This window comes from Solenopsis invicta, chromosome 15 (assembly GCF_016802725.1).
Source record: "Solenopsis invicta isolate M01_SB chromosome 15, UNIL_Sinv_3.0, whole genome shotgun sequence".
NCBI lineage: Eukaryota > Metazoa > Arthropoda > Insecta > Hymenoptera > Formicidae > Solenopsis > Solenopsis invicta.
The window spans coordinates 9,246,056-9,258,249 of NC_052678.1; the positions used below are offsets into that span (position 1 = coordinate 9,246,056).

The 12,194-nt window shown below is 37.9% G+C and overlaps 1 protein-coding gene across 3 annotated transcripts in view; it reads left to right on the forward strand.

The window, feature by feature from the left end:
• The window catches only part of LOC105205888 (cationic amino acid transporter 2), a 93,483-nt gene that overhangs the window by 1,145 nt on the left and 80,144 nt on the right, over positions 1-12,194 (forward strand). The window contains exon 1 of one of the 3 annotated variants that reach the window (XM_011175426.3): positions 3,821-5,034. The exons of the other annotated variants lie outside the window; for them this stretch is intronic. The gene's annotated coding sequence lies outside the window, so the exon portion shown is untranslated. Of the gene's footprint in view, positions 1-3,820; positions 5,035-12,194 lie in introns of those variants that run through there. 3 annotated transcript variants of the gene reach the window in all.

The window sequence follows — 12,194 nt, forward strand, 5'->3', positions numbered from 1 at the left end:
ACAGCATTTTTTAAATTTATACAAAAAATTTGTAAAATTTTTCTTTGCCAGGATATGTTTTTCAAACCATTATAAAAACTTTTCTTAACACTGGAAACGTAAAAATTACATTTAATAAATTATAATTTCAAAAATGTTTTTGGTAATAATGTTTTTTATTGATTTTTATGATTATGAAATTATATATACTTTTATAAAACGTATGTAAAACCAATAGGTGCTGGGATATTATTTAATTGTTTAACCCCGTGATCTAACCGGGGGGGGGGATTCGAAAATTCAAACTAATTTTTAATTTTGAATTATTCTACCTTAAATTTGGATTTGTACAAAAAAAATGAAAATCGTTTTGAGTCAAACAATTGTGAAGTTAGCAAAAATTAAAAATCGTTGGCCCATAGAAGGTTTTAAAGTAATTCCAAGTGCAAACAGAGAATGAATATTTTCGATTCTCAATAAGATGGCGTTAGAGACTCAAAATTGAGATAGATTTGAAAATTTTGGTAATATCATTTAGAATTTACATTTAAATTAAAGAAATTAAAATTTTATATCTTCGCGTATAATAGATCTGCAATTTTGCTGAAGAGCATTAAAAATTTTTAAGAATGTTAATATTAATATTTATATAATAATAATTTCAACACTAAAAGAGATATACATAAATACATTTTGCATGTACCTTGAGATTTTTTATATTTTAGTTACCGCGAGTTTACATTTGATTTTTTTATTGCTTAAGATTGTTCGTAGAATTTATTAACATAAAATCGACTCTCTCTTCTATAGCTACCCTTACGAGGAATAAGACAATTTCTTGGAACTCTCCCTCTTTTCTTTCTTTCATCCTCTTTCTTTCTCTTTGAGTCTATTACTGATTACATTGTCACCACTAACTAAACAGAGGCCAGTGAGCAAACCTCGGTGGAAGCCACCGACTTCTAGAATTACGAGGACGGTGGTAAAAGGGCGTAATCACGTTTCGGTCACGATTGCGAATTAAATTGTACGGAATAATAAGTCCGCGTCGAGACAACAAATGTCCTGCACGCAGCGCGTTTCTCTTTGCTAAAAATAAAATTGTTATAGAATAAAAGTGTAGCAAAACGAAAGGATTTAAAATCGATCCGTGAAAAGGGACTCTTATGGCGCCCCACGACAAGAAACTCTACTCTCGTCCTCTTGCTGCTTATCTAACGTTCCATCTAATGTACTTTTTTTGCGAAATTGCGTTCTACTCGCGATGGCGAGGGGGTTCGTGATTATAAAGAAGCACCGCGCTACAACGATAAGAAATGCACAGAAACAGTGAGGAAGAGAGAGAGCGAGAGAGAGAGAGAGAGAGAGAGAGAGAGAGAGACCGTTCGTGCGAGGGTGCGAGTGTCCGGAGACCACCCGTTGCAGCAGCGGGTTGCGAGGGTGGTCTGACGTAACGTCGCGTTACGTCAGACCGTGCTATAGAGCGCCAGAGGGATGGCGATGGTGCGCGTGGGGAGGTAGACGTGGGCGAGGGATTCACGGGGTTAGGTCGGAGGGGACCGGTACGTCAATAGGAGAATCCCTTGGCCGCCGGGTAGGGAAACGAACCCCCGAGTGGGGAGTACAGCTCGTGAAAGCTCACGGAAGGGGTAAGCCGCCCCGCGATGCCATCCTCTCCCTTCGCGCCCCTTCTCTCGCTTCTTCTCTCTCTCGTTCTTGAAATATGTGACTTCCGGTAACGCACAATTTCCGCGATCGTAACGCACGACTTCGTGCGATCTTTGGTGGGAGGGGGGAAGGGTGGCGCCGGGAGAAGCCGCTCGCTACGTTTGGAAGTTGTTTCTCCTAGGAAATTAATCGCTCGTTTTTCCTGATTTCGGTACATTTAACATTGCGGAATTGTTGCCATAAATATCAGTTAGAGCTAACGTATCGTAGGGACAAATCGAGAAGGGCCGAGCGGAACGTTGTCCGATGTTTACGAAGACTACGGTGGATCAGCTGCGTAGAAACGCGTTGTCATTAATTTCTCTGTAAAATTATCCCCCTTGATCTGCAGCCTGGCGCTCGAGCCGGCACGCGACACGATAACGTGGAAATCGACGGTAGAGAATCAGTAGGTGTAAGGGGTACGGACTTCCCTAATTTCAGTAGGGAAATCGCATCCCGTGCAACCGTTCACGTGACGCGCGTTACCGCCCCCGCGACAGTTTCGATATGCACTAGATATCTAGTGGTGTGGCGCTTGCCGCGGGATAGAGACGGTTTCTGTCCATTCACCTATCGCACCGTATCAGACACGTCGCTCTAGGCTTCGAGCGTTTAGGTACCATAAGTAGTCTACCATTGAGCCCAGAGTTCAAGAGAGGGAGAAGAGAGAAACGGGAGGGAGGGGGGAGGGGTTACGCGGGGGTGGTGGCGCGGAAGGTAGGGAAAACGGCGAGATGAGAAAGGGTATAATTTCTCGCAGGGGTGGCGGTCAGTGACGTACAACAACAATGCCGACGTTATCGTGGCGATCGACCGAACTCGGGTGGGGATGTGGGGTGTTGGGGAAACGCAGCGTGACGGTGTGGTAACGGCCGCAAAAACTACCGCATGAAACACGGCACTTACAAATTTCCACAAGCCCCCGGCGCTAATAAGGGCTGTCGTAACTTTGACGGCTCACTCGACTCGGCGCCAACTGAGGCGAAATATAACGTAATGCTGTTTGTGCAGTAACGCGCGGAATTGTAGGCGGAAAGCTGTGAGGGAATCCGCCTGTGCGTTTTGGCGTAAACATTAATTTGCCACATTTCGCGCGACGTATCGAATGTCGTGAAAAGTCACGGCTATTTTTACATGTGTCCCGTTTGTGCAATAAATTTTACCCGGTACGTTATGCCTTGATTACGTGTACGTTAACTTTACGCCCACAATTTCACGGAGACATAAATATCACTAATTTAATTATAATTTTCTGTAAAGCGATACTCCGACTACGTTACTGTCTTCTGCCCGACAGGGGTGGGTTGTCATAATTTCAAGGGCGTCGCAAGTAAGTGGGGTAATCGCGTTACAATACCGAGAAACGTTCATCGGGCACAAGACTTTGAAAGGTTGTAACGTAGCGTAACTTCTCCGTGCAACGTACTGTAAGCTCATTAAAAGTAAATGGTCGAGTTTCATAATAAACTTGTAACGTTTCGTGAAACACGTAAAGATCGGAGAAATATTTCAGTGGCACGGAACCTTGCGGGAGAATTCCGTCACTGCGATTTTCCGAGCAGGGAATAAGGGGTAGTTGTGTTAGGGGCGTCTCGATCGCGCGGAGAAACCCGGGTGGTTACAACAGAGTCGGTCGAATTTAGTAGAAAGGGACGCGGGACGTTTGATGACAATTTTGTCTTTGATATCGCGAACCTTTAGCTCATCAAAATAAATATTTTTTATATCATATCAATTAAAATTAATTAAAAACACTGTAACTGTAATGAATAGAAATGCATCAATTTTGTTCTTTTTTTTTTCAATTCTACGTTGGAAAGGGCCTTTGAAAAAATTCGCTATCTGAGGAAAATTTTTCGAACTTTTTGTACCATTTTAATTAAGAGAGCCAAGGATAATAATAAAAATAAGTGCGTCCGGCACATTTGGATGTACGAATAAATTTAAGTAACGAAGGTAGCTTGTAATATTTTGCTTTAATGATGGAAAATAAAAGCAGGTGACACGCACATCTCGACAAAGGGGGTCAGAGTTCAACCTTCGGGAGACGTCACTGTTCGGCGGGGTGGCGCGTCAAGGGCGAGCGATATCCCCGGGTGGGGATGCCTTCGGCGGGTGGGGGTGCGTCGCGGCCGACCGGGGCGCAAGAGGGAGGCGGCAGCGTGAGAGGCAGAGAGTGTAACCCCACGGTCGCACCGTCACCCGTGCGTCGTCGTACTTAAAATATGACTCGGGTTAGAGCGCACACGGGGTAGTCGTGTGAGTGTAGAGATATTAGCCGTGTGCACCGGGAGTATATACACCCGTATTAGTTTTAGGCAAATAAAATAATAGTGAGTAAGGGTTGTTGTCCGAGGGGGCGTGCAACGGGGTCTCCGTCGAGAGAAAGACAGAAGAGAGAAAGAAGAGGCAGGAAGACAGAAGCGGCAGAGGAACGGAGCGGAGCCAGCACACGGGAGCAAAGTCGACGGATCAACCAACGAGACGGGGGTGGCTGCGTGAAATCAGACGCTCTCGATCGCCGGCCCAGCGAACGTGCGAAACGCGACAGCCGTGCAGTTTCGGGGACCGCCGTTGCGAACGAATACATATCATTTTATCCTAGTTGCAGAGTGAGATAGAGACAGAGGAGAGAGAGAGAGAGAGAGAGAGAGAGAGAGAGAGAGAGAGAGAGAGAGAGAGAGAGAGAGAGAGAGAGAGAGAGAGAGAGAGAGAGAGAGAGAGAGAGAGTGAGAGGGAGCGAGAGAGTCGGTAGCGAGAGGGCGGAGGGTGGATCGCGAGAACGACGCTATCAGCGAACGCAAGTTGCCGCGAACCAGTAAGTTTAACGAGGGTACATGGAGAAAAAGAGGGAGAAAGGGAGAAGAAGAAACGTCGCGAGTTCCATTGAGATGCATACACAGAGATATATATAAATATAGATAGATAGATAGATGGATAGATAGATAGATATATGTATACACATGCGCAACGCGAAACGTGTGAGTGTACTTGGCTTGATCGTCATCGTCGTCATCGTTATTGTCGTCGTCGTCGTCGTCGTCGTGAACGCGTCCTCTTCCGGCCCGAAGCTTTCGGGACAGTGAGATTTCCTTAGGAAAGTTCCGAAAGTGACTCGGCAGTGCCCGAAAAAGAGAGAGAGAGAAAGAGAGAGAGAGAGAGAGGCACAAAGAGAAATTCCCTCCCGCGGATGATCGCTCGCGAACAGCTACGTGTCGTCGTCGCCGTCGCCGTCATCGTCCGTCGTGCATATCTTTTCTCGTGAACTGTGATTCTTTGTGCCGCTCGTCGAGGGAGGTGGGACAGTGATCTTTGCGACGAGACGGGATAAGACGGACAGACAGGGTAAGTGGAGCTTCCCTTCCCATATCGAACCCTGACTGAACTGTTTTTACTCGCGCGACACCCCGGGCGAAAGGTTAATCGGTCAGTTAGGCAGGTTAAATTAAAGCCTCTTGATAATCGGAAATCGAGCTAATGATTCGCGCATTTTCGACTTACATCCCTCATGAACGTTAAATCTCTCATCTGAACTGAAAACTAGTTGTCCTATTCTTCGTGCAAATTGTATCTTCGTATATCTCTTTTAGTTCATTAATATTTAATCGTTATTTAATTTTATAAACTGTACGCGTCGGATGAACTACGTGAATTACAAAGTTCTTAATTTTCCATTATATTTGTAAAATCCATCATGTTTAGCTTTTATTTCTTTGAAATTGAAATTTCTTTTTCTTTACGTGAAATTCTGTTTCGTTAGACTTGTGTAATTCTCCTAAACTCTGACAGATTGCTTTGTTGAACCGCGAACAAATTTAAAACAGAGTTATTTCATTTAAGAATGATTAATACGGTCAATATATAAAATAATCGACTTTGTTAAGTTTGATCCGTTTACGAAAAGAGGATTATAAAATTCTAATTCTTTCTATTCTTTTAAACAAAACTTTTTTTTATTATTTTTTTCTATATTACTTTTTCATCGAGCCCAATTTTACATTCACAAAAATAACTGCATATTGTTTTGTCGATGATCATGAAAAAAATGATATTTCATACACAGTCCATTTGGTGCATAAAAAATAAAAATATAAATTTTAACCTATCAGCGTTAAATGTCAGTATGATATATAAGTTACTATAAAATAAGTTACGCAGTAATCAGGAATTGTAACGCTTTAAATTTTAAACTTTGCACCGATTTGAATAATTTGTACATTAAATATTAATGTGCAATAAAACAAAAATTTCTGTACAAAATTACATTTTAATTCTCCTAATATTTTTTGAAATATTAAAATTATAAACTTTAAAAATTTACACACAAAATATTAATTTCCAATAAAACATTTCTGATTATTACATAAAATTACGTCAATCCGTTACATTATCGTTTTATAATTTAAACCGTTGAATTAACCTTTAGCATTTATATTTTTATTCTTTATGCTTGATGCTCTTTGTGCATTTACTTTAAAATATATTTTTAACAAAATCATCGAGAAATATCCAATTACTTTTGTGAATGTAAGACTTAATTCGATAGAGAAAGCAGCAAAGGAGAGACAAAATACAATACTGTTTCAATCTTGAATTGACAGAACAAATTCACAGCAAAGCCGAAAAAAATTAGTTTAGTGAACATTGTTCGTGGGGATAGCTGGGCATAGTGAAAATGCCGGCAAATATGTAAAAATATATTGACGATACAAGAAACGTAGGGGGAACGATAGTCTTTTTTTTTGCCTGCCAGCACAATGCACACTTAATGAAAACGAATCGACAGGTGCTGATGCAGTAAATTACGTAAAAATACTGCGAATATCCGAGTTAAATCTTAACGACAGATTCCATCGGCAATTAACCGTTGAGTTTTTTTCTCAACTGAAACGTGTCAAGGTGCGAATGGTTTTCGTGTTACGAATGATTGGGAAACGGAAGACCTTTCGCGAACTAACTTTCCATTGTGTGATTAAATAACAAAACTTTCAAAACTTTCGTTTATTTAAATTCAAGAGGACTTATCTTTCTTTTTATCAGATATTAAGTCTAAGTTTACTGAGAGATACGTTGGCGTTGTATGTTAATGGCGTATTCTAATCTAGAGCGTGAATAAATTTCCCTTTTTTTGGAAATTTTTTAAAAGAATACGGCTGCACATATTTTTCTACGCTTTCACACACCTGCTTATACATGTTTAGTAAATATTTATAAATTTTGGTAGCGTTAAATGTTTATTAGTTTTTATATTACGTACACTGAAAGAAAAGAATATCTTACAACAAAATAATTTTACTTAATACAAAAAAAAAATTATTTGCTCGATATTTAATAGCTTATTTTCTTGCGAGTTAAAAATTTTTTGATTAAAATATTTATGTAAATAAAATAAAGGAATAATTTTTATTTAAATAACTTTTTTTTGCAGTTCTAGAAAATGTTTACTGTTACTAGACTATTTTTATATTTAAACTAATCAGATTTTTTATTCTAAGAAAAAACAATTTAATTAAGTTTAATAATATTATTAGTTTACTTGTAAAATCATTATTGAAATGTTAAAAATGTAAAAATACAAAATTATATACTTAAGTTAATACGTTTCTTTACTTAAATGTAAATATTTTTACTTAAACAAAACAAGTAAACGTTTGCTTCAAAATATTGGTTTTAGGAAAGTGCATTCTTTTATTAAAAAAATTGTCTCTTAGTGTAATTTTTAAAAATAAATATTTTTCAAATCTCGGTTGACATAATTTTTCAGAAATTATTGAAGCTATCAACTTCAACATTTACATATATGTAAAGTACATGTCACATGTTACAGTATCACATAAACTAGGATTATTACGATATTCATAAATTTACTAATTTTGCATGTATATGTTGAATTCAATCGATTTTATTAAAAAAAATTTAGCTTGTTTTTCAAACGCATTTTTTAAATAATTTACCATATTTTTCATTTATTCTAGTATTTCATGAAATAAACAGACATGTATTTTACATATATGCAAAAGCATTAAAATCAATAGTCTCAACTTTGGTTTCTAAGAAATCGTGTTAGCCAACTTGAAACATGTTAATTTTTACACTTACGTAACTTAAAGCTATAAACATTTAATCATACTTAAATGCGTAGGTACAGATTTACTAAATATGTACAAATAGATGTGTAAAAATACAGAAGGATATATGTAGCAATTTTATTTAAAAAATTCTTAAAAATAGGCCACCTCTTTTCGCGCTCCAGACTAGAATATCCCTTTAAAAAGATGCGGCCGAGACTTAAACCGACACTTGGGTATTCATAGTAGCAAATAATTTTTAATTCAATTAATTTAAAGACTGAAAATTATTAAAAATTATGAATACCGACCTTAGTCTTGTTTCGGCATTATCAAACTCATTTGAATTTGTTGTAAAAAAATATTTGTAAGGAATAAGATACGATGCAGCAAGTTTCTCGTGAGTAGTTTATCATCTCGAGATGTGTTGGTAACAAATGTAAGGGTTTCAACGTTCGCCCTCGGATTTCTATTTTCGCGTCAGAGAAACTACTTCCCGAGCGAAGTACGGCTTGAACGTGCGAAGGCTCCGGGAGAGTCTGAAAATACCGGTCGCATGTGCGCGACGAGACGCACTCTCACCTTTATCGTGGGATTCCACGCGCGTTGTCCACCGCACGTTCGTGTGTCTTGTCGATGAATCATTCTTCCCCTGTCGCGGACCCTAGAGTGGTCGGTATTAACAATCGTGATTGTGCAACGTGAAAATAACAATAACGTACGTAACGCTGGCCGGTCGATGGTATTCCACGCTCACCACGTTTACGTATACTTTCGTACGGTGTTAGCGTGCTCGCTCGAAATTCCGGATATCCACTGGAGGTTACGCGCGCATTAAACATTCCCTTTTCGCTAGTACGCGAAATCCACGCGACGCACTTGCAACGGCCTGGCAATGTGCGTGCGGTACTGCGCAGGATTTCGGAGCACCGAAACTCCAGGGGAGTGCGGGATTAAATTATTCATCGTTCGCGCAACTGCGGCGTGATATTTGTAACGGCACGCCGAATCCAAAATATGGAAATACAATGTTACTATCGTTCCCCGTAATTTTAATAAATTTCAGTACATACAATATTTAGGATCGTAATCAAGTACGATCGAACGGAACGTAAATTCTTTCTGTGCGACCAACGATCCAACTCGGTAAAATGACTATCAAGTGCTTCTTTCTTATTTTGATTTCTCCGATATTTATTCTAGTACATAATATTTTATTATTTAATAAGATGCTTATGTCATGGAGAAAATATAACTGTAATTGCGTATTAATCCGACCACTTGGAATATTATATGGATAATGATGTCCACTTCCATAGAGAGCAACAGTGGCTGATCATTAATTAGGTCAGTTAATCAATTAAGATCGAAAATACTGTTGTTTGTCATCCGAATTGCATTCGCCCAGATAAAATATAATTAATGATCATTCTAAACGTATCCACATATAAAATGTAATACACATTGGGATACCATTTCATGATTTTTGTATTAAATGTACACCGTATTTGCATACTGTTTTCATACCGTTTCAATTGTGTTGCTTTAATTATTAAAAAGACATGACGAACAATTAAGTGAAGATTAGCGTTTGCTCTCGAGAAACATTGGAGGATTAATCGATAACATGTAACTTATCTGGATAAGAATATCTGAAAATTTACATCCCGAGGTCAATCGCGGTGAATAAACTTTGTTCGATTAACACTTGGAAGCGCCCGTATTAAACATTAAGACGTTAGGAATAATATAAGCCGGTTTATCGCAGCAGGAGAATTACTTCGGTTTTCGTACGTCTTTCCTCGATTAGAACAATTGCTGCAAGAGGGTAAACCGTTCGTCCGCTTTGTCGACGAGAAAAAGTCGTCCCCTTTACCTCGTTTACTTAATTGCATTACCAGTGTTTTCTCATTCAGCTGACTTGACGGAAAAGAAATCGTGACCGCTCACATGGAGCTATGTGCCTGTTCAGTTACGAGTTCTCTTAAGTTTTATCCAGAAAGTGTCTCGAATTAAGTAGCAAAATAAGAAAATTAAGCTGCTATTACGATAATTACTAAATAATCATTTAGCAATTTGATATAATAATGATTATTTTTATTCTTATATCTGTCACTTTATTGAAAAAGTCTGATTTTTATCGATTTTTATCTTACACACGATTTCTTCGCTTAAATTTTATGGGTGGTGCGACATGTCCCAGGTGTTATGTATCATCTGTCAGACGAATCGCTGACTTTTGTCACTGACAAGCTCACATCGCGAGAACCGTATCCTCTCCCTTTTTCACTCTTCAAACGTAGGATATTGACATGTGCTAAAAGCGGATGCATTGTCCGACCCGTATCAGGGGGTACGATGACACACGTGAGATAGATTTCACAGCGTGGCTACGAATCTCACTTGCAACACATCTCAGACTAATATAAAATAAAATATATTTACTTTAAACGTTAAAATACCACGCTACGTTTCTTTTAAAGAGCAGTATTGTATATCGTATGTGCAGTATTCTATATATTTCCGTTTTGGAAGTCGAATTGCGTGCCGTTACTTGTGCCATAAACAAGCGGCGTGAAATATTTACGCGGCACCAACTGCAAACCTTTGGGCTCACCCAATATTTTACGTCATGCAAGAGGCGTTCTTCGGAAACGATGTTCTTTACGGGGATATTAACTTACTCATAATGGCTCTTCGCAAGGGCGTCTCGCAATTATTTTATAGAATGAGCGCGCGGCGTGTGGTGTAACAAACGATGGTACAAACAAGGTCGCTTCCTGATGTTCAACGTGATACGTTTTACACGTTTCTGCAATTACGTTAATGTAGACGTTAGTCGTCGCCGAATGCTTTAAACAAAGTCGCCGTTAGAGTGTGCTCGTTATTGTCTCAAACGAACGAATTGGATACGAGCGCAACGCTCGCTAATCTCTATCATCGATTGCGTGCCCTGAGTCCGCGATATCGCTTACTTTTACTACTTCTTTTTCCGTCTCGCTTCTGACGATACGACAGCAGTCATGTTTTCGCTAATGATGCCGCAACGGTGACAAGATCGAACTCTCCGCGAACAATTTTTAATCGTATAATAATAGATTTGGATCTATATATGTGAGAAAGTCAAAAGTATTTAATATTAGCAACGTCAACGTCGAGATTTTACATTACACACAGAAAAATGAATTCTAAAAACGAGTTCTGAATATAATTTTGGATTATTAAAATAATTATGTAGGACGCTTAAGCTGATCGCTAGAATGTCGAAATTTTTTGCAGCATTACTCATTACGTTTAAATATTCTAGTTAATTATTTCATCCTAACAAAATTATTTTCAGATCTGTATCTATAACTAAACTTTTAGATATTTTAGCAAAATCATCCTTTCCACCTGTCAAATTTATTTAAAATATATTCTAAACTCTACTAATTCAATATTTCAGGAACATTATTAATTAAAATAAAAATTCAGTTTGCTTGTTATTTCGACTCTTTCAATAAATTTTATATTAATATTCTTTGAAAGAGTATAAGTTCTTTTTTTAAGAATAATGAGTTTTTCTACAATTTGTGATAAATATATTTTAAAACTATCAAGATAATATTAATTCTTTGTTAAAGACAATTGCTTTTTGAAAAAAAAGGAAAAATAAATTGAGCAATCATTTTTCTTATTGTTAGAGGTAAAATTGATATTTTTCCGTGTGTACACACGCAAAATGAGACCCGATGGCAAATTAATCTCAAAAGTAGTAATTTCTCATTGTCATTCGTAAATTTTGAATTTTTCTTTCCGACACGTTCATTTCATCTCCGTTGTATCAATTTTTTGTTGCATAAAGTTCAATATATAGGATCTCCCATCTCTTCGCAATTCTTCTATTTTTACGTATTTCATAATTAGTTCGTATAACATTTTTAGTATCGTCGTGTTTTTAAGACTTTTACGTTTGGACATAAATAGCATAAATATGTAATTATTTGACATTAACAATAAGTTATGAGCGAAAGATCAAAATTGATTTTTTTTTTTTACAAAAGTTTATGCTGGAATGAAGATAATAATAAACATATCTTGAAAATCTCTATATTAATATTTTTGAGGTCGCTGATTTCAAATCTGTACTTATAATTGGAAAATTTTAATTGGCAAATCCAATGGCGGTTAAAATGACAGATCACGAGAAATATTGAAGTCTGATTTTAATAAAATTTTATATATTTTTAAAATTTTGAACTTAGATTTGCACACGAGCTTTTAGCGATCCTAAACATTCCCATACACCGAAATTCAACGAAAAAATGTATGCAACAAAGGGTTAACATCGTTACTGCTTGGTCAAGCGCAAATTGGAATCCCACGTTGGAATGCAATCTCGCGATGCACCGGTCTCGTCTCCTCCTCTCCGCATTCAGGATGTATTTTAACGGGGTA